General features: G+C 48.3%; 1 protein-coding gene across 1 annotated transcript in view; it reads right to left on the reverse strand.

Annotated features, from left to right (window-relative positions):
• The window catches only part of TNFAIP8L3 (TNF alpha induced protein 8 like 3), a 57,668-nt gene that overhangs the window by 24,967 nt on the left and 10,940 nt on the right, over nt 1-21,761 (reverse strand). The window contains 1 exon segment of the mRNA XM_048481795.1: nt 10,672-10,680. The gene's annotated coding sequence lies outside the window, so the exon portion shown is untranslated.

Below are 21,761 nucleotides of genomic sequence, written 5' to 3' on the forward strand. Positions count from 1 at the left end.
TTACAATCTCCTTGCCCTTCCCCCCCTCTCAACATAAGAACATAAGAAAGAGCCTGCTGGATCAGACCAAAATCCATCTAGTCCAGCATTCTGCTACTCACAGTGGCCCACCAGGTGCCTTTGGGAGCTCACATGCAGGAGGTGAAAGCAACGGCCTTCTGCGGCTGTTGCTCCCGAGCACCTGGTCTGCTAAGGCATTTGCAATCTGAGATCAAGGAGGATCAAGATTGGTAGCCACAGATCGACTTCTCCTCCATAAATCTGTCCAAGCCCTTTTTAAAGCTATCCAGGTTAGTGGCCATCACCACCTCCTGTGGCAGCATATTCCAAACACCCATTACACGTTGCGTGAAAAAATGTTTCACAAACACCCTGTGAGGTGGGTGGGGCTGAGACAGCTCCGAAGAACTGTGACCAGCCCGAGGTCGCCCAGCTGGCACGTGTGGGAGTGGACAAGCTGATCTGGCTCACCAGATAAGCCTCCACGGCTCAAGTGGCCGAGCGGGGAAGTGGTTACATTCTAATGTGCACAGCAATGAGTTCATTCAGAGCGCTGACCAAGGTTCTAGTCCTCATTGTTGGCCTGTGTGACCTGAAAGCATCAATGGATGCGACAAAGATCATAGAGTTCATTGTAAAGAAGTAAATTACAGGCATGCCCAGACCAGACGGCCGCTCTGTCACTCAAAGCTGTTGTTCTCGGTTGATCTTTTCCTCCCTTGAACCAACAAAGACAATTCTTTGGTTCCTGTCAGGACGTCCCCTCTGTTTTTGTGGTTCTCTGGACCAAAGAGTCTTTCGCGGTTGCTTTACCTCACTGCTTTCTGCCCGTCTAAAATGACACAGCAGTTGAAATATGCAGGAAGCCCAGTCCTTAACCTCCCCGAAGAGACCCAGGCCGTTTAAGACACTGCTCATTTTAATGAGGGTGTAAATCATCGCACAAACTTTGCAGCGGGACAGGGCAGATTTATAGATGTTATCTTTGCCCCTAAGGGATTTGAAGTAGTAACTCAGAGCTCCCAAACCATCATCGGTCCCTTAAAAAACCAACCTTTTGTGTGAGTTATGGGCTGCGTGTTTAGATAACTTTCAGCTAGGGGTAAACATATGCCAAGTGGCCTGGAGCGGAGAATTCCAGTTACATGCTTAGTTTAATTAACTGTCCTAACCAGACCTGCCTCCTCTTTCCCGCTAGAGGCTGGGCTACTTCTAATGGGCTGCTGGACAGGCAGATAATCAGTAGGTGCAGCTTTCCCTGCAACAGAGATGCCCCTGAGGAATGAGGAGCTGCACCTGCGGAATTTCTGCCTTTTGGGACACACAGCCTCTCTTAGGAAAAAAAACCCCAGCCGTTTGCAATCTCTCCTGGGCACTGCAATTCAAGAAGGATATTGACAAGCTAGAATGGGTCCAGAGCAGGGGCCTGCAACCTGTGGCTCTCCAGATGTTCATGGACTACAAATCCCATCAGCTCCTGCCAGCATGGCCAATTGTAGTCCATGAACATCTGGAGAGCCACAGGTTGCAGGTCCCTGGTCCAGAGGAAAGCGACCAAAATGGTAGAAGGTCTGGAATCCATGCCCCCCCTCCTCCTCCTCCTTTTCCTCCTCCTCCTTCTTCTTCTGGCGTAAGAAGGTTAAGAGCTCGTGTATCTAATCCGGAGGAACCGGGTTTGATTCCCAACTCTGCCGCCTGAGCTGTGGAGGCTTATCTGGGGAATTCAGATTAGCCTGTGCACTCCCACACACGCCAGCTGGGTGACCTTGGGCTAGTCACAGCTTCTCGGAGCTCTCTCAGCCCCACCCACCTCACAGGGTGTTTGTTGTGAGTGGGGAAGGGCAAGGAGATTGTGAGCCCCTTTGAGTATCCTGCAGGAAAGAAAGGGGGGATATAAATCCAAACCTCCTCCTCCTCCTCTTCTTCCTCTTCCTCTTCTGTTTATGTCTATCTGACTGTAAGCCATCCTCCTGAATGTCAGACATAATGGAGGAGAGGCAGTCAATACTCTCTTCCCATGCTCCGCCATGGCAACTTCACTGAAATTACATAATTTCGGTATCACTTAATGTGTCACGTGCCTACTGATGCTATGCCTCGGTTCTTTCCGGGGGTTCCAGACTTCTAAAATCTTAATGCACGGGTGATCACGTGTCCCATTTTGGGTAGCGGCACCCACTCACCACGTGCAATCCACCTGGAGTCCCTGCGAGAAAGGTGGACTATAAATAACACACGTATAAATATAGATAACGGGGAATCACCTCTTCCCAAATCTCCCTCAATTGCGATCTAGTTTGGGTCTCACTGCCGTCAAGGGAAGCCCCAGGCGACAGTTTCACAAACATCCCCCCTCCACAACCATTTACCTTCATGCCAGTGGAGGAAAAAAGGCAGGCCAGACAGATGGTTTGTGGGATCAGAAGCTGTTTTTAACTGCAGCTCTGTGGGTTGAATTCTACACATTTTCCAGAGTTGAGTAATTTCCCACGTGGGGGGGGGGGGGGGGGGAGGGAATGAGTCTAGCTCTGTTAAGTGAAACACGATTTGACTCTGCCTCCCCCCCATCGCTCCCCCCCCCTCCATCTTTTGCAAATGGTCATTGGTCCCCAAAATCCTTTTCTCGGTTCGCTTCTACCGGCTTCCTTCAGAAAACAAACGGATGGCGATGCCAGTGGTGGGGGAGAAACAGCCCAAATCAACCCGCGATGGCCAGAATTGGCAGCTGGAAGACCTGTTGCTTGCCAGCTTCACGCTGCCAGCTAGGAAAGGGGTTATTCTTGGTGTTGGGGAGAGAACCTCTAAAAGCCCTGTTTGGAAAACTGGCATTTGAGAAAGAACCGGCTATTCATTCACCCTGTTTCTGCCCTCGCCCTGCCATTCAGAAGATCCCACAGGAACAGCAGAGGGTAGAATACGCTTGGCAATTGCATCACGAGGAGTGAAAAGCTGCTGTTTTTGCTTCAGGCAAATGTAGCTACTTGTGGCATCTCTGCCATTACTGTCTGGGAGGGCAGAAATCTCCAATTCAGCTCACGGGGCCGCTGGGCGTGAAGCCGGGCTCAAACTGCTTCCTGGCCTGCCGACAACCCCGGGATTTTCGTTGCCCGTCTCAAAATAAGGCTCGGTTTGTGCTTGGGGGGCGAGCTGCCAACCCGTTTCTCCACAGCATCGACGCTTCTTTCGCTGACACGAGCTCTGTGCTTTGGGGCAGGCAGAAGCCCAACCGATGACGCTTTCCTGGCATCCCGACGGAAGACCTGCTGATTTTCTCCGGTTGGCTTGCTTTTAGAGATGCAGCCAGCTATGTCAAAAAAGGTGTTCCTGAAGGATGGGATGGATCTTTTAAAGGAGGATGGGTCATATTCAGACTCCAGGAATTAAATGCTTTTCCTAGGGTGTTTTTTAAAAAAAACCTGACCTGGACAGCCCAGGTTAGCTTAATCTCTTCAGATCACAGATGCTAAGTAGGCTAGTATTGGGACAGGAGACCACCAGGGAAGTCCAGGGTCACTATGCTGAGACAGGCTATGGCAGGGGTCTGCAACCTGCGGCTCTCCAGATGTTCATGGACTACAATTCCCATCAGCCCCTGCCAGCTGACCCCTGGGCTATGGCAAATCACCTCTGTTGCCTCTACCTTTGAAAACCTTAGGGTGTCAGGGAAAATACAATGGAGCCAATCAGTAGTCTGTTTTGAGGTATATGTATATAGATCCATGGTGGCAAACCTTTGGCACTCCAGATGTTATGGACTACAACTTGGCCATGCTGGCAGGGGCTGATGGGAATTGTAGTCCATAACATCTGGAGTGCCAAAGGTTCGCCACCACTGATGTAGATCCTTGCAAGCATGTAGACTACTACTGGAGAGCCAGTGTGGTTAAGAGCAGGTGGACTCTAGTCTGGAGACCTGGTTTGATTCCCCACCCCTCCGCATGAGCGGCAGGCTCTTATCTGGTGAACCGGGTTTGTTTCCCCGCTCCTCCACATGAAACCACCTGGATGACCTTGGGCTAGTCACAGTTCTCTCTGAACTCTCTCAGCCCTCACCGGAAGAAGAAGGTGTCTGTTGTGGGGAGAGGAAGGGAAAGGAGTTTGTAAACTGCCCCAAGTCTCCTTACAGGAGAGAAAAGGGGGTATAAATCCAAACTCTACACTACACCAAACTGTGTGGTGTAGTGGTTAAGAGCAAGTGCACTCTAATCTGGAGAACCGGGTTTGATTCCCCGCTCTGCCACTTGAGCTGGGGAGGCTTATCTGGTGAACAAGATTAGCTTGCGCACACCAACACATGCCAGCTGGGTGACCTTGGGCTAGTCACAGGAACTCTCTCAGCCCAGGGGCGTAACGAGGCAGCCCTGGGCAAACTGTAGCCCTGGGCAAAACCTGAGTTGGATGCCTCCCCCCCATGGGTGGCCACTCCACCACGACCAATTTTCTTTTGGCACCAGGACATTGGTGCCTGCAGTGGGTGCATTTTTAGACATATCAGCACCACAATTTCAGCCTATCATCAGGTGACTGTCCTTATGCTACTCCCCCAGTTTGGTGAGGTTTGGTTCAAGGAGTCCAAAGTTATGGACTCCCAAAGGGGGTGCCCCATCCCCCATTGTTTCCAATGGGAGCTAATAGGAGATGGGGGCTACAGTTTTGAGGGTCCATAACTTTGACCCCCCTGAACCAAACTGCACCAAAACTGGGGGGGGGGGTATCATTAGGGCAGTCTCCTGATGAGACCCTGAAAGTTTTGAGACTGTGCCTTCAGAAATGTGCCCCCCAGCCTGCAACCCCCATTGACAGCAATGCAGAAAACTCAATGCAGAACAAAGATTCTTGGGCAAATTTCTGGGATGTTCCTGCAAGGGGTGTATTTTTGGATGTATCGGCACCAAAATTTTAGGATATCATCTGGAAACTGTCCTTATGGTACCCCCAAAGTTTGGTGCAGTTTGGTTTAGGGGGTCCAAAGTTATGGACCCTCAAAGGGGGTGCCCCATCCCCCATTCTTTGCTGAGGAGATGGGGGCTACCCTTTGAGGGTCCATAACTTTGGACCCCCTGAACCAAACTGCACCAAATTTGGGGGGTGCCATCATCTCCAGATGATACCCTGAAATTTTGGTGCTGATACATCCAAAAATGCATCCCCTGCAGGAACATCCTAGAAATTTGCCCAAGAATCTTTGTTCTGCATTGAGTTTTCTGCATTGCTGTCAATGGGGGTTGCAGGCTGTGGGCATTTCTGAAGGCACAGTCTCAAAACTTTCAGGGTCTCATCAGGAGACTGCCCTAATGATACCCCCCAGGTTTGGTGCAGTTTGGTTCAGGGGGGCCAAAGTTATGGACCCTCAAAACTGTAGCCCCCATCTCCTATTAGCTCCCATTGGAAACAATGGGGGATAGGGGCACCCCCTTTGGGAGTCCATAATTTTGGACTCCCTGAACCAAACCTCACCAAACTTGGGGGGTAGCATAAGGACAGTCTCCTGATGATAGGCTGAAAATTTGGTGCCACTAGCCTAAAAACTGCGCCCCCTGCAGGCAAAAAATGGAAAACCACTAAAATACCCAAAAACGAACCCAGCATTTTGATGCCCCCCACAAGGTGATGCCCTGGGCAGCTGCCCACCTTGCCCAATGGGCATTACGCCAGTGTCTCAGCCCCACCCACCTCACCGTGTTTTTGTTATGGGAGGGGGGAAGAGAAAGGAGATTATAAACCCCTTTGAGTCTCCTTACAGGAGAGAAAGGGATAAATCCAACTTTTCTTATTATTATTTGAGGATTCGATCCATTGAATGGTAATGGGAATTTCAGTAGCACCAGCTGAGCTGATTTGGTGTAAACTTGATCCTGCTCAGATAGTTCCTCATAAGCTGGTCTCAGCCGTCCCAAGGAAGAAGAGACTATAAATGAGGAGGAGTGGTGGGGAATTCCCACTTCACTCGGACCATATTTGGGTGAGTGATCTCTGCCACGATTGGAGAGCGGGAATCACCTTTCCCTCTGAAGACCTGGCTTTGCAGCGTTTCGATGCCTGTCCAGTTTTACTGTTTGTCTTGGGAATTGTTCTGCAGGGGGGAGTATCAATGTCCCACCGCCAAAGCCACTTAGCAGCGTTTCCGGCGAAGGCGATCAGGTTACTTGACTGCAGACAAAAGCCACAAATCACGACTGCTAATAACCGTCTGAAGTTCAGGGCTGTTTCATACTCTACCCCCCGCCCCCCCCCCCTAGTCATTTCTATCAGAGTCTCATTGAAATTATCAGTTATGCAGGGACGACTTTTGATGCAATGCATCTGCGGTGATTTCCCAGGAGCCGGGTGGGCGAGAATAATTTCTTTAGGGGGATGCAGTCAGCAAGGAAATTCATTGATTCGTCTTCTGTCTTAAGAGCAAAGGGGAGAACGGTTTGATTTCCCAATCCTCCGCATGAAGCCTGCTGGGTGATCTTGGGCCAGTCACAGTTCTCTCAGAACTCTCTCAGCCCAGGCAGAGGCCGACAATGGAATACCACCTCTGAAGCAGGAGCAGCAGTGGCGTGGGAGGTTAAGAGCTCGTGTATCTAATCTGGAGGAACCGGGTTTGATTCCCCGCTCTGCCGCCTGAGCTGTGGAGGCTTACCTGGGGAATTCAGATTAGCCTGTGCACTCCCACACGCCAGCTGGGTGACCTTGGGCTAGTCACAGCTTCTCGGAGCTTTCTCAGCCCCACCTACCTCACAGGGTGTTTGTTGTGAGGGGGGAAGGGCAAGGAGATTGTCAGCCCCTTTGAGTCTCCTGCAGGAGAGAAAGGGGGGATATAAGTCCAAACTCTTCTTCTTCTTCTTCTGAATGTCTCTTCTCTTGAAAACCCTATGGGGTTGCCATAAGTCAGCTGTGACTTGAAGCGCTCTCTCTCTCTCTCTCTCTCTCTCTCTCTCTCTCAAGAAGAGAAGAAGAGTTTGGATTTACACCCCGCACACACACCTTTCTCTCCTGTAAGAAGACTCAAAGGGGCTTACAAACTCCTTTCCCTTCCCCACTCACAACAAACACCCTGTGAGGTAGGTGAGGCTGAGAGAGCTCCGAAGAACTGTGACTAGTCCAAGGTCACCCAGCTGGCATGTGTTGGAGTGCACAAGGTAATCTGGTTCACCAGATAAGCCTCCCCAGCTCAAGTGGCAGAGCAGGAAATCAAATCCGGTTCTCCAGATTAGAGTGCACTTGCTCTTAACCACTACACCACACTGTGTAGTGTAGAGTTTGGATTTATACCCCCTTTTCTCTCCTGTAAGGAGACTTGGGGCAGTTTACAAACTCCTTTCCCTTCCTCTCCCCACAACAGACACCTTGTGAGGCAGGTGAGGGCTGAGAGAGTTCAGGGAGAATTGTGACTAGCCCCAGGTCACCCAGCTGGCATGCGTTGGCATGCATAAGGTAATCTGGTTCACCAGTTAAACCTCTACAGCTCAAGTGACAGAGCGGGGAATCAAACCCAGTTCTCCAGATTAGAGTGAACCTGCTCGTAACCATTACACCACACAAATTCTTAGTGTTTCCCAAGATGTTAATTAATATGCTCTGGATTCCAGCTTCTATCCTGTTTACTTGCATGAGAGAGAAAGTTAGCGTCCTTTCCCAAAGACTACATTAAGGGCAAAAATTATTTCCTGGGGGAATCTCTGCTGTTAGCATGCTTAATGTATCTGGATATGGGACCACAGGGTTAGAATTTGAGACTTTTGATTTTTATTTGCGAGGGGAAAAACCTGATATCCTTTTTGCCTAGCCAAAAAGAAAAAAGGAAAGAAAAAAAAGGAAAATAAAATCCCCTCCACTCGAAACAACTCTTCACATTTTATGTCTGTCAGTGTTAAGATTTGTCAATAACTTCCCAGAGGTCACTGGAGACAGCGACATGGTTCCATTAAGCGAATTTGAGTGGGCCCGCTAATGCTTTTAAAAATACAGCTAATTCTCAAGGGAAGGAAGAACGGCGGCTTGTATAAAGTTTTGTTTTTGCAGACCTGTCATTTTTTCTTTTTTTAAAAAAACCTTTTACTGCAACTCATAATACAAACAGGACAAAGAGGTTGAATAATATGGGCAGTCTGGCAAATGTCATGATCATAATAGAAAGCTAAAAAGAGATGTGTCCAAGCCACACACGTGAACGCTTAATTCCAACTTTGTGCGATAGTAAATAGGATAAAAAGCTAGTTTAGGGTAGGCTGGGCACGCTGATCAATTGGCTATGCAAATCATAACAGCTAATAGTAAAGTCCTGGCTTGTGTACAGATATTGCAAATGGAACCCATGCACAAAGGTGAGAAGAAGAAGAAGAAGAAGAAGAAGAAGAAGAAGAAGAAGAAGAAGAAGAAGAAGAAGAAGAAGAAGAAGAAGAAGAAGAAGAAGAAGAAGAAGAAGAAGACGAGGAGGAGGAGGAGGAGGAGGAGGAGGAGTTTGGATTTATATCCCCCCTTTCTCTTCTGCAGGAGACTCAAAGGGGCTTACAATCTCCTTGCCCTTCCCCCCTCACAACAAACACCCTGTGAGGTAGGTGGGGCTGAGAGAGCTCCGAGAAGCAGTGACTAGCCCAAGGTCACCCAGCTGACATGTGTGGGAGTGTACAGGCTAATCTGAATTCCCCAGATAAGCCTCCACAGCTCAGGCGGCAGAGCTGGGAATCAAACCCGGTTCCTCCAGATTAGATACACGCGCTCTTAACCTCCTACGCCACTGTGCAGAGAAGAAGAAGAGTTTGGATTTATACCCCACCTTTCTCTCCTGGAAGGAGACTCAAAGTGGCTGACAAGCTCCTTTCCCTTCCTCTCCCCACAACAGACACCTTGTGAGGCAGGCAGGGCTGAGAGAGAACTGTGACTAGCCCAGGGTCACCCAGCAGGAATGTAGGCGTGTGGAAACACATTTGGTTCACCAGATAAGCCTCTGCTACTCAGGTGGAGGAGTGGGGAATCAAATTAGAATTAGAATCCAGATTAGAATCCACCTGCTCTTAACCACTACACCACGCTGGCTCCTGAGGAGTGTGTATGTGTATTGTGCCATCAAGCAGCTTCTAACACATGGTGACCCATGAGTCAAAGTGACTGGCAGAAGAAACTCAGACCACAGTGGGGCGGATCTAACCACCCTCCAAGTAACCTTCTGCCAAGTTATCTTAAAGGCCTGTTTTAATTTGGCTCTTTAGACTGGAGGGGGATCAAAGCCCAACAGGAAAGGAGAGGTAGAACTATTTTAAACAAACAAATAAACTTTAAGCAGAGGCGGATGCAGGATCCACACCAGTGTATTCTACTTATTCTTGCATGGAACCTGCCTTGAGAGAAATTGTGTTAACACGCTAGTTATAGATCCGTAAGGAGGCTTGCCGGAGCATAGCTAGGTTGGCTCTAACCAGCTTTTCCACTATTGTAAAAGGGAAGATGGTCCCCTTTGACTACTCAATCAATCAGCGACTCAGAAAGGCTATGATGAGGCCTGAATGAATAAAAGCCGCTTGGGATCTGTAATAAGGACAGGAATTGGATGAGTTAAAAAAGCTGGCCAGTTCTAACTCCTTGTCTGCGATTTCTTATGAGCCCCTACTTCTGGTACTGTGTAGGCCATCTCATAAGGTTTTATTTGCTCAGTCTAAAAGCTATTTGACATTACAATCAGACATGAAATGAAATCTTAATTGATTTCTTGCAAGATTCGTTTGCCTTTATATCATTAAACGAAGGAAGGAAAGCAGACCTACAGGGTAATCAAAGTCATAACGCGGATGTTTGTTCCTACTCTGCCAATAAAAATCATGTCCTCTTTGACTGGCAACTTTAACCCCAAAGAAACCCAAGAGATGTTGAGTGAGAAAAAGTGTCTCTGGTTAAACAGAGTTGATTACCTGCTTAGAATCATAGAGTTGGAAGAGACCCGAAGGGCCATCAAGTCCAACCCCCTGCAGTGCCGGAACACACAATCAAAGCACTCCTGACAGATGGCCATCCAGCCTCCCTTTAAAAACCTCCAAAGAAGGAGACTCCACCCAGAGGTGGGATCCAGCAGGTTCTCACCAGTTCCCGAGAGTGGATTACTAATTATTTGTGTGTGCCGAGAGGGGGTTACTAATTGGGTCTGCTTTTCCGTTAGAAATTCCATTAGGTCCACAAATCATAAAGTCCTGTTGTTTCCTATGTGGCTGGTTAGCGAAGGTAGAAAACGGGATAATTCTCCCTGTTGGGCTGTTTTAAAAACATGTTTTAGAAATATGGTAAAGTTCCTTGTTTTAAGGAAAGTATCCTTCTTTTGATTTCTAGAAACAAAATTAAGTATTTGAAAGTATTAAGTATTTGACAGGCAGTCAATTAGAGGAGAAGTCGTTGTTTCTCTTGGCAGTGGACGATAGGACTTGCTATAATGAGTTTAAATTATGGACAGAAAGATACCAGCCGGAAATTAGGAACTTTTTTTTACAGTAAGAGTTTTTTACAGTAACAGAGAAATTATTAATGCCCCGCCCCTGGAATGCCCGGCCACGCCCCCGTCGTGCCCCGCCCAGCCCCATTGGCGCTACGCCACTGTTTGAATCCCACCACCATGGGAACCTGTTACTAAAATTTTTGGATCCCACCACTGACTCCACCACCCTCTGAGGAAGCCTAGTCCACTGTGAACTGCCCTGACTGTCAGGAAGTTTTCCCTGATGTTTAGGTGGAATAAGATAAGATAAGATAAACTTTAAAGTCATTGTGCATGCACAACGAAAATGCAAACATCCCCCAATACACATTTCTGCAGCCCTCACACCCCATCTTCTACAATCCCCCTTCCAACCATCCCTACACAGCCACGTCAATCTCTTTTCCTTCCCCTTGAACCCATGACTCCTGGTCCTAGTCTTTCTTTATCTTTATTAACCTTTAATAGGCATAAAACCTGGTCCTAGTCTCTGGAGCAGCAGAAAACAAATTTGCATTCCCTCCTATACTACAGTAAATTGGGAGCACCCAGTTAAATTGATTGCCGGTAGCTTTGGGAAAGACCAAAGTTAGCCAAAGTTACATATTTTGTCGCGCAACGTTAAGGTGACCAGATGGTCACCTTTCCGGCCTGGGACGGGGAAGCGGCCGTGCGCGTGCGCACCCGCAGGAGCGCACGGGCTTCTGCGGCTTGCCATTTGCCGCCCTGTCACAGGGCGGCAAATGGCAAGCTGCAGAAGCAAAAGGCAGCCTTTTGTCGGCTCGGTTCCAGAAGGCACTCGCGCCGCCGCAGTGTCTTCTGGGCTTCCCCGTTTCTGACCGAGTGCGAAAAGGCAGTGTTGGGCGGCCATTGTCCATAATCGGGACAATGGCATAAGCCCAGCGGGATGCGGGACGCGGGACACTCTACGCAAAAGCGTGAGTGTCCCGCGAAAATCGGGACGGATGGTCACCCTACGCAACGTGCAATTAACTGACGGGATCCAAATACTTCAGGAGGTGAAAATGCAGACTAACTTCAGCAGTTGGTAACATAATTAAAGCGCATATCTCAGTACCTGGACTGAACATTTTAGAATTTATGTGCTTCCTTTTTGGTGGTGTCTCTAAATCAGGGGTCCCCCTAACACAATGGGCAGGGATGGCCCGGGATCTGCCTAGTTTTTTTTAGCAAGCAGATAGGAACATCACATCCTCAGATTTAAGAACATAAGAGTCCCAAACGCTGCCGCCTCTCCTCATAAGGAAGGTGCTCCATTGGATATTTGATTGCCTGTGCAGATGTTTTAAAATGGTGCTTCAGCATGCCACTGGCTCGGCTAAGGCTACCCGGTGAATTTATGGCAGAGGCAAAATTTGAACCCGGGACTCCCCAATACACACCTCAACCTCATAGCCACTATGCTGTTTCAACTCCCCAATACTAACCAACTCAACTGGGTTGGCTTTGTGGCACGGATGGCTGTGATAACTTCCACGTTAGGCTTTAAAGGTTTGCCCACAGGGATATATAAATACTGATGTTGTATTTGGGAAGTAGTATGTGCCATCTCTCCAGACCTGCCCGAGGTGGCTCACAAGGAAACAGTGAAATGAAACAGAACCCAGGCGCTAAAAATAAACAAAGCAAAAAAAACCCCAAGTCATACCAATAAAAACAAGCCGAGGCGAGAAAACAAAAACAAAACAAGCCCAGGCGTAAAAGAACATAAAAACAAAACCCAGATATTGATAAAACAGTTCTCCAGCTAGGACCCGACAATAAGACAACTTATTGCTGCTGACACAGGGCGGGATATAAATTTGAAAACAAATAAATGAGCAATTTATTTTTTTTAAGGATGGGGATCACGCGGTAACACCCCAATCTAAGGTCTCTGGTACCTTATCCAAAATTAATTGGTCTCCTCGAATGGCTCAGAACACCACAGAAATCCTTGGTAACCAAACTAGTTTAAATTACAGATCTTCCGTTATTAACACAGATGACTCTTTGGAAGGAATAAAAGGATATGAAAACTAAATTACTTACTGTATTGTTGAAGGCTTTCACGGCCGGATTCAACTGGTTGTGGTGGGAGCCAGCTGTGGTTGTTCTGGTGGATCTTGTTCCTAATGCTTTCTGCATCTGAAGTTGGTATTTCAGAGGCCAGAGAGAAGTCTGTTACACACTGTGTAACAGACTTCCCTCTGTGATACACCTCTGAAGATGCCAGCCACAGATGCAGGTGAAATGTTAGGAACAAGATCCACCAGACCCCGGCCACACAGCCTGGAAAACCCACCACAACCAGTTAAATTACTTAAGTTACTGAATCCCTCACTCAGGAGTCGGGAAAGAGAACTAAATTGAGAGGGAGTGGTAGTGGCTGGTTTGATCAAGAATGTAAAAAGAGATGGAACCGTTACGTCGGAATTCTGGCTAAAGAAAGATGTTTTTGGTTTGGGGCATTCCAAAGGCAAGGTGCCATCACGGAAAAGGCCTTGCCTCGGATGGCCACCCACCTCACCTCTACAAGCGAAATTGAAGAAAGCCGGTCTTGACAAGAGGATCTACGCTGGCCAACTAGGCAAAAAGAGGCATGCCAAGAGTTGCAAAAGTCCTAAGCAAATTTTCCAACATATTTAGCTTCTAAAGTTTACTGTGCTGGAAATATCGCTTTATGGCTTACAAACGGTTGCTTCTTTTGAACCAGGAACTGAAGTTCCGAATTACAGTTTCTATTTTTATTCCTACAAATGCAGGGGCTGCCAAAAAGCTTAGCAGGCCTCTGTCAGACGCAAATGGAAAAAAAAAAGACGGGAAAAATTACTCATTTCTCTTGAGCGGCATTGTCTGAAGGGGAAACAGGAATTCCTCGCCACAACGTGCCGCTCGCGCCGTGCCGTGCGGTGTGATTCAGCGTCGCGCCTCACCCGAGGCCTGTAATTGCCAACGTTTGGGCTGACAAAAGATGTCAACTCTGATTAAGACAAGGCAGCCGGGTTTTGTGTAGCATTTTTATTTTTTTCCCCCAAGAGCCTCTTTTTAAAATACACATAACAGACTTTTGCTAAATATGTTGTGTCAGAGCAAAGGGGGAAGATTCTAAGATTTGCAAGCGAGAGAAAACAAATTTCCTAAGCTGAGGCGCGTCCGCTTAGGATACGCAAGTCCTTACATCGAGAACTAGTTAAAACGGCTTCCCGAAAGGCACCTGCTGTTTGATTAACTGGGGGCATCTTTTTAATTATACGGTTTAAGCCTGAATGACGTAACTGACTATACAGGGTGGCTTGCATGATATGATTTCTGGATGGTGGTCCAAGGGATCTTCTTTGCCCCACAACAACAAACACCCCCCCCCCCGATTTTGACAATGAAGGTACAGAAGTGATAATAAAATACACAGAATAGATGAAGTCAGGTCAACTGGCTTAATTTCATGGGGGCGATCCCGCGGTTTCCCATGATCCCCAGCACAGCCCTTTGGGTTGCCAAATGCAGGGGCGTACCACCCAGAGGGTCAGGAAGGGTCATGCGACCCCGGGCACAATGGAGGGAGGGTGCAACATTACCCCCCACACCTCTCCTGCCCCGAGCCAACCCGGCTCGAGGCGCCTTATTTAGGCGCCCAAAGCAACGTTAGGTGCCTAAATAAGGTGCCCCAAGCCATGGGAGGGTGTGCAAAATCGACCCCCCCCCCGCCACACACCCCTCCTCCTCTGTGCTGACGGCAGCCGCATTCCCGCCCCCACCCACGCCCCCACGCCCCAGGGGGGTACAATTCCCCAGCTTGCCCTGGGCGCCATTTTAGTACCCTATGCTTCTGGCCAAATGGGTCATCCAGTGGGAAAGTTGGTCAGCACCAACCCTTACTTCTTGAAGAACAGTGCAGAATTTTGAGTTTCTTTGATGGCATCTCAGCACCGTGCTCCCTGGTGGCTCCCCCAGCCCCGCGTCAGTCTCTTTCGGAAAGAATGAAAAGGTTATGACATCGGGACAGCAGAAAGGGTCTCCCAGACAGTTCTCTGAACGGCAGAGTCTGTCTTGCTCTAAACGGCCCACATCTGCCTCTAATAACTTACGCAACTTCTTTTCTCAAATACGCTTCGCCCATCTTTTATGAGCGCTTTGATTTGTTGCACAACGCCGGACCAACCCCTTTTAAGCGGGCTTCGCCCCCACCCCACCGTTGCCGCGGTGCTGACACGTGTGCGTCTATCCTGTAAAAACGGGGGAATAAACTGCGAGAAAAAAAGGGGGGGGTACAAACATCTGCCTTCAGCGCGGCAAGCAGGAGGTATCTTCTGTTTGCCGCATTCCCAAAATATATTACAAACTGTGGCTGCCCCAAAGTGTTCCAAACCAAGCCCCCTAAGACTTGCGGCCTTCTGTACACGAGATGTCCCCCTACGGAAATCCTTTAGGCTATTAACATTTGCCTTGTGCTATTTCCCACTTCTAAATCAATACGAGCATTACAAAAGTTTTTCAGAGAGTACATGTAACCCCTGTGTCAGAATGGGATGACCCAGAAAGGGGTGGAGTCTGAAAAGAAGCAGAAGGCTGCAGAACTCATGAGGTTGGAGGAAGCGAGGCTACCAGGCTGGGACCTTGGTTGATTTTATTAAGCCCTTAACACCTTGTTTAAGGTAACTGCAATGTTGTGGGGAACTAGTGGGAAGGGAGTTTATTTTTTTTGCTATATTGTAAATGTTAGAATTTATTGTGTCAGGGTTTTTGTGTATGTAAATGGTGAGAGTTTTCTGGGAACCTTCATCATCTTGAAGCCCGTTCACCAAGCCTCAGAAGTCTTCAAAACCAACCACCAGCAAAGAAGAATTGGACTTGGCAATATCAGTAGACTGTAAATATAAGGACTTGAAAATGCAAACTTAACAGGACTGCAAAGTGTAAATGTTAAATGTTTTAAAAGTGTTATTTGTTAAGTAAAGTAAACTGTTTTGTTTAAATTTGGTTCTTTGCAACTCCTTCCAAGTACTGCCCCACTGAACCCACAAGCTGAGGTTACATACACATGAGCAGCGGACTCTAATCTGGTGAACTAGATTTGTTCCCCTGCTCCTACACATGAAGCCTGCTGGATGCCCTTGGGCTAGCCATCGTTCTCTCTGAACTCTCTCAAGTCCCCACCCACCTCAAAAGGGGACGGTTGTGTAGAGAGGGAAAGAAGAAGAAGAGTTTGGATTTATATCCTCCCCTTCTCTCCTTCAAGGAGGCTCAAAGGGGCTGACAATCGTCTTTCCCTTCATTCTCCCCACACACACCCTGTAAGGTGGGTGGGGCTGAGAGAGCTCCGAAGAACTGTGACTAGCCCAAAGTCACCCAGCTGGCATGTGTTGGAGTGCACAAGCTAATCTGGCTCCCCAGATAAGCCTCCGCAACTCAAGTGGCAGAGCGGGGAATCAAACCCAGTTCTCCAGATTAGAGTGCACCTGCTCTTAACCACTGCACCACGCTGAAAGGGGCTTGTAAGCCGCTTTGAGACTCTTTAAGGTTGGGGAAAGCGGGATGTAAATCCAAACTCTTTCTTCCTCTACAAGGAAATGCATATAAAGTAAAGGTCAATTTTCAGTGGACATCCAGAATGTATCCATAGATGTTGCTCAATCGGCCTGCTAAAATGCTGGTGATTAGTCAACCAGAATGCCCTTAATTGAATGACAGCCCTAATTAAAACATGTTCCAATAACTGTAACGTAAGTCTCGAGGGACATGTTGTTCCAGGAAAGGAACTTCTTCTGCGAGTAGAAGGGAATCTGATAAAAGTAAAATCTCCAAGCACAGCCTCTTTGCAAGAGAGCGCATGACACGAAACAGATTCAAGATTGCTTCCAACAAAACCAACATACGTACGGATCGTAAATGGTTTAGCAAACAAAACAAAATGATTTGCTAGGCACTGCAAATTCGATAATAAAAACAACTGGGCAGCCCCAAGTAAATTATGCCGTTTCTTTATAGCCCCGGCCACCAGTATCATAAATAACTTTAAAATCTGATCCTGTGTTTACTGGCAACATATTTCTTTCCCTGTGATTAGGACGAGATGGTACATCGTATAATTTAATGATCATCAACTCTCTTGTGCCAGAAGTCATAATGAAAGAATTGCCCTGAAGGGCACTGCAGGCCACGGACAGAATCTCGAGACAAAGCGAACAATGATGGCAGGAAACTTGCTACGGGACACGGTTGGGGTTTGGGGTTCCAGGTGCCTAGACAACCCCCCCACCGGATTTGATCAGTTTTTCCCCTCCCCCTCCAAAAAGGCTCCACAGGCTCAGCACTTGGTGAAGAGGAGAATCCTGGTTGTATCGTCAAAATCTAATTAAACGCAATAGATCTCTCCAGCTACCACAGCGATTTTGTAATCTGAGTGATAGATTTAATTAAGACGAAAACCAATGCAACAAAATGTTTCTCGCTGTTGCGCGCACCCGCGGAGAACGGGAGGACTCCACGCGTATCGTAATACTCGGTTCAGAAGTCACCCCAAACCACGGACGGTCGATAAGTCCAGAATAAACCTTAGCCTCACGTGCCCCCAAATTCCCTGTTGGAATTTGAAAGAACTGTGACTAGCCCAAGGTCACCCAGCAGGCTTCGTGTAGAGGAGCGGGGAAACAAATCCAGTTCAGCAGAGGAGGAGGAGGAGGAGGAGGAGGAGGAGGAGGAGAAGAAGAGGAGGAGGAGTTTGGATTTATATCCCCCCTTTCTCTCCTGCAGGAGACTCAAAGGGGCTGACAATCTCCTTGCCCTTCCCCCCTCACAACAAACACCCTGTGAGGTAGGTGAGGCTGAGAGAGCTCCGAGAAGCTGTGACTAGCCCAAGGTCACCCAGCTGGCGTGTGTGAGAGTGCACAGGCTAACCTGAATTCCCCAGATAAGCCTCCACAACTCAAGCGGCAGAGCTGGGAATCAAACCCGGTTCCTCCAGATCAGAGTGCACCTGCTCTTAGCCACTGCTCTTAGCCACTACGCCACTGCTGCTCCTGCCGCTCGAGTGGAGGAGCGGGGAAACAAATCCCGTGCTCCAGATTTGAGTCCACTGCTCTTCACTGCTACACTGGCTCTCAGCAATCTAAATGCCTCTGGCCTTGGAAATATTGATCGCCGTAAACCCAGAAATGAACACCCCCCGGGAGATTTTTTAGGTTGGTGTTGCCTACAGTAATTGACTGACAGGCTAACGATCAAACGCCCACATAAACCTGCCAAATTATACTATATCTATAGAGAAACGGGTGTGTGGGGGGGGGGGGGGGAAAGATCGGGGAACGAAAAACGCTTGCCAAGAAATGCATTATGTAGTTCCAAACAAATAAGGAGCAGTTAGGTAAAAACATTTTTTCTCCCACTGCCGTGCAAGCAGGGAATCGTAAATACTTCTACAAAGGATTGAGGGGGGGGGGGGGGTTGCACTTAAATAGAGCACGGAAATCAATCCGCAGTGAATACCGTGGTCATCGTGGAGAAAAAATATATTTGCGATGAGACATAGAATGCCCATCAGGACATAGCATAAATAAAATACGGGCGCTGCCTTCTGCAGGGAGAGTCTCCGATGATTGCGTGCTGCCCTGATTTATAAAACCGCTAATGCATTTTAGAATGTAAACAAAAGAGCAGTTTGCCTCCATCATTAAGGGAAGATGATTCATAGAAACGCTGAGGTTGGTCCCCGTGAGATTTGCCAGAGATCTTCTCCTCCTTTCCACGACTACAGAACCAAGGGGTCAGACAATAAATACAGAAAGTATTTTTATTTATATCCTGCTTTCCTCTCTGATTAAGGACCGAAAGCTGCTCTTTGCATCGTTTTCCTCTCCTGCCCGTGCATGCACGCGTGCGTGTGTGTGAACACTCTGTCAAGTCACAGTTGACATACAGCAGGGGTCTGCAACCTGCGGCTCTCTAGTTGTTCATGAACTACAATTCCCATTAGCCAATTGGCCATGCTGTCGGGGGGCTGATGGGAATTGTAGTTCTTGAATATCTGGAGAGCCGCAGGTTGCAGACCCCTGAACAGTGTCTCTGTCGAGTTTTCAGGCAAGAGATGTTCTAAGGTGGTTTGCCACTGCCTGCCTCTGTGTGGGCTGAGCAGAGGCGTCGCAAGGGGGGGAAAGTGCCCGGTGCAGTGGTGCGCCCTCCGCCACGGAATGCCCCGGCCACGCTCCCAGAACGCCCTCACCGTGACCCCACAGTAGCATGCGCCCGGTGCGTTGCGCACCCCCTGGTCCCCTTAGAGCTACGCCTCTGGGACTGAGAGAGTTCTGAGTAATCTGAGACTAGCCCAAGGCAACCCGGCAGGCTTCGTGTGGAAGAGCAGCAAATTGAATCCGATTCTCCAGGTTAGAATCCGTGACTTTAAACCACTACGACACACTGGGTCTCTCCTCCCCTTAATTCTCACAACAACTACTTTGTGAAGGTGGGCTAGACTAGAGATCGTGATAGGCCCAAGGCTACCCAACCGGCTTCCATGGTTGCGTGAGGGATTTGAACCGGATCACCCAGCTCCTGGTCCAACACTCTAACCCAGTGTTTCCCGACATTTTTGACGTCACGGTACCCTTGACCTCACTCTTCGTATCTCACAGTACTCCTGCCATCCCTCCCACCTCCCCCCCCAGTGTCCCTGCTTGCCACCCTCCCAAACCTTCCCCTCCCAGGGTGAAGGGAAGCACGGGGGGGGGGGGGGATGGCTGCTGACCTTGAAGCAGGTCCTGCTCCCTGGGCCAGCTCCATGTTCTTGCTGGCACTGGCGGAAGACACCGCAAAAGTGAGGGGGGCTGGTAGCATTGCCACAACACCCCTGGGACATGCTCACGGTACCCCAGGGTACCACGGAACCCTGGTTGAGAATCACTGCTCTAACCCCCTACACCAGCCCTCAAAATTCCTTCCTTGCCCTCACCTATTTGATAAGATGCACTGCTGTAATGCAATACAACAGCATTATAGACCCTGTGGCACACATCTCCATTCTTAGTGAACACTGGTGGCCAGGAGGAAGAGGAGGAGGAGGAGGAGGAGAGGAGTTGTTGTTGTTGTTGCTTTCTGTCCTGTAAGGAGACTCAAGGTGACCTACAAGCTCCTTTCCCTTCCTCTCCTCACAACAGACACCTTGTGAGGTAAGTGGGGTTCAGAGAGTTCAGAGAGAACTGTGACTAACCCAAGGTCACCAAGCAGGAATGTAGGAGTGCAGAAACACATCTGGTTCTCCAGATCAGAATCCACCTGCTCTTAACCTGCGCTGCTCTTAACCACTACACCACAGCTTCTCCCATACACACAGCCCCATTGTGAAACTCTGCAACTGACTGCCTTCTCTGTTAAGTCTTGGGCACCAGATAAATATATTTGCATTTGCCTCAACGTTCCGCATTTAACACATTTTGAGTAGATTGCTCTCTATTCTTGGCTAGATGGATGGATCTAATCTAACAGGGGTTTTTATCCGTTGCTCAAGTATACCTTCTTTTATCTTTTGGCCTCCTCTCTTGTACTGTATTTTCCTAGAGGCATCTTGGAAGCCCCTGAGGAAACCGGATGCTGGTTTAGATGACTCTGACAAGATTGTTCTTATGTACTCTAACTATGCATATTTCTACAGAGAGCGGTGATACATCATTTGTGATTCTCAATGCACAGTTATAACTAGAAATGACAGGGTCCTCGAAACAATATTTTCACTTACAAAAGCGGTTCATTCCTGAACAGATACTTAAGAACATAAGAACTAGCCTGCTGGATCAGACCAGAGTCCATCTAGTCCAGCACTCTGCTACTCGCAGTGGCCCACCAGGTGCCTTTGGGAGCTCACCTGCAGGAGGTGAAAGCAATGGCCTTCTGCTGCTGCTGCTCCTGAGCACCTGGTCTGCTAAGGCATTTGCAACCTCAGATCAAGGAGGATCAAGATTGGTAGCCATAGATCAACTTCTCCTCCATAAATCTGTCCAACCCCCTTTTAAAGCTATCCAGGTTAGTGGCCATCACCACCTCCTGTGGCAGCATATTCCAAACACCAATCACATGTTGCGTGAAGAAGTGTTTCCTTTTATTAGTCCTAATTCTTCCCCCCCAGCATTTTCAATGAATGTCCCCTGGTTCTAGTATTGTGAGAAAGAGAGAAAAATTTCTGTCAACATTTTCTACCCCATGCATAATTTTACAGACTTCAATCATATCCCCCCTCAGACGTCTCCTCTCCAAACTAAAGAGCCCCAAATCCCCCCCATACTTGCTGCTGAGATCAAAAGCACTCTACACGTGGTCAGGAGCCCATTCATCTTGATTTACTGTTCCAGGATTGAGCTTTGGCACTCAAAGAAGCCTGGTGCAAAGTAAGCCCCAAGACTGCCTTTTAATTTTGGATCCACTCAACCATAATGAAAGGATGTGATTTTGTGCATGCGTTCGCATAGTAAGTGCAAAAACGTCTTGTTCTGCTGAGGGAATTATCTAACCATGGAAAGCTGCAGCAGGTAGATTTGCTGGCATCAGGATTATTTTTATCATTCTTGCAGCGTAAAGGGGAAAAAAATCAGCTTGGGATTTACACTGCCTTGTTTTGTATTATTATTTTACGGTTATCGGTTCCACCTGTTTCCGTGCTCAATCCCGAGAGCCAGCATGGTGTAGTGGTTAAGAGCAGGTAAATTCTAATCTGGAGAACCGGGTTTGATTCCCCCCTCCTCCGCCTGAGTGGCGGAGGCTTATCTGGTGAACCAGATGTGTTTCCGCATTCCTACATTCCTGCTGGGTGACTTTGGGCTAGTCACAGTTCCCTCTGAACTCTCTCAGCCTTGCCTACCTCACAAGGTGTCTGTTGTGGGGAGGGCAAGGGAAAGGAGCTTGTAAGCCACCTTGAGTCTCCTTGCAGGAGAGAAAGGTGGGATATAAATCCAAACTCTTCTTCACATCTGATTTTTATGCATTTTATTCCGATGCAAACTGCCACATTCATTCAGGTAATAAAATGGTGACATAATACAGACAGGGAGGGGAGAGAGGAAGATTGTAGTATCCATGTGCAACGCAAGGAACACTTGAAATGGGAAATGCACATCCTGAGAGTCTTTCCATTTCACCATTTGAGTAAACACAGGACATATCTATACACACCCAACAACTGGGATTTAGGCTGTAGGAAAAAGCGTGCAACCTTTCCCCGCTCCGCCCCGGCTTCGCTGCTGTGTCTAACAGCAGCCTGGGTAACATGCAGACATTAAGCAAGGAAAACTTTTTTCCTGGCATGGAAATAAAGCTTCCCTTCATACTCTAG

This window comes from Sphaerodactylus townsendi, linkage group LG17 (genome assembly GCF_021028975.2).
Source record: "Sphaerodactylus townsendi isolate TG3544 linkage group LG17, MPM_Stown_v2.3, whole genome shotgun sequence".
NCBI classification, from domain to species: Eukaryota; Metazoa; Chordata; class Lepidosauria; order Squamata; family Sphaerodactylidae; genus Sphaerodactylus; species Sphaerodactylus townsendi.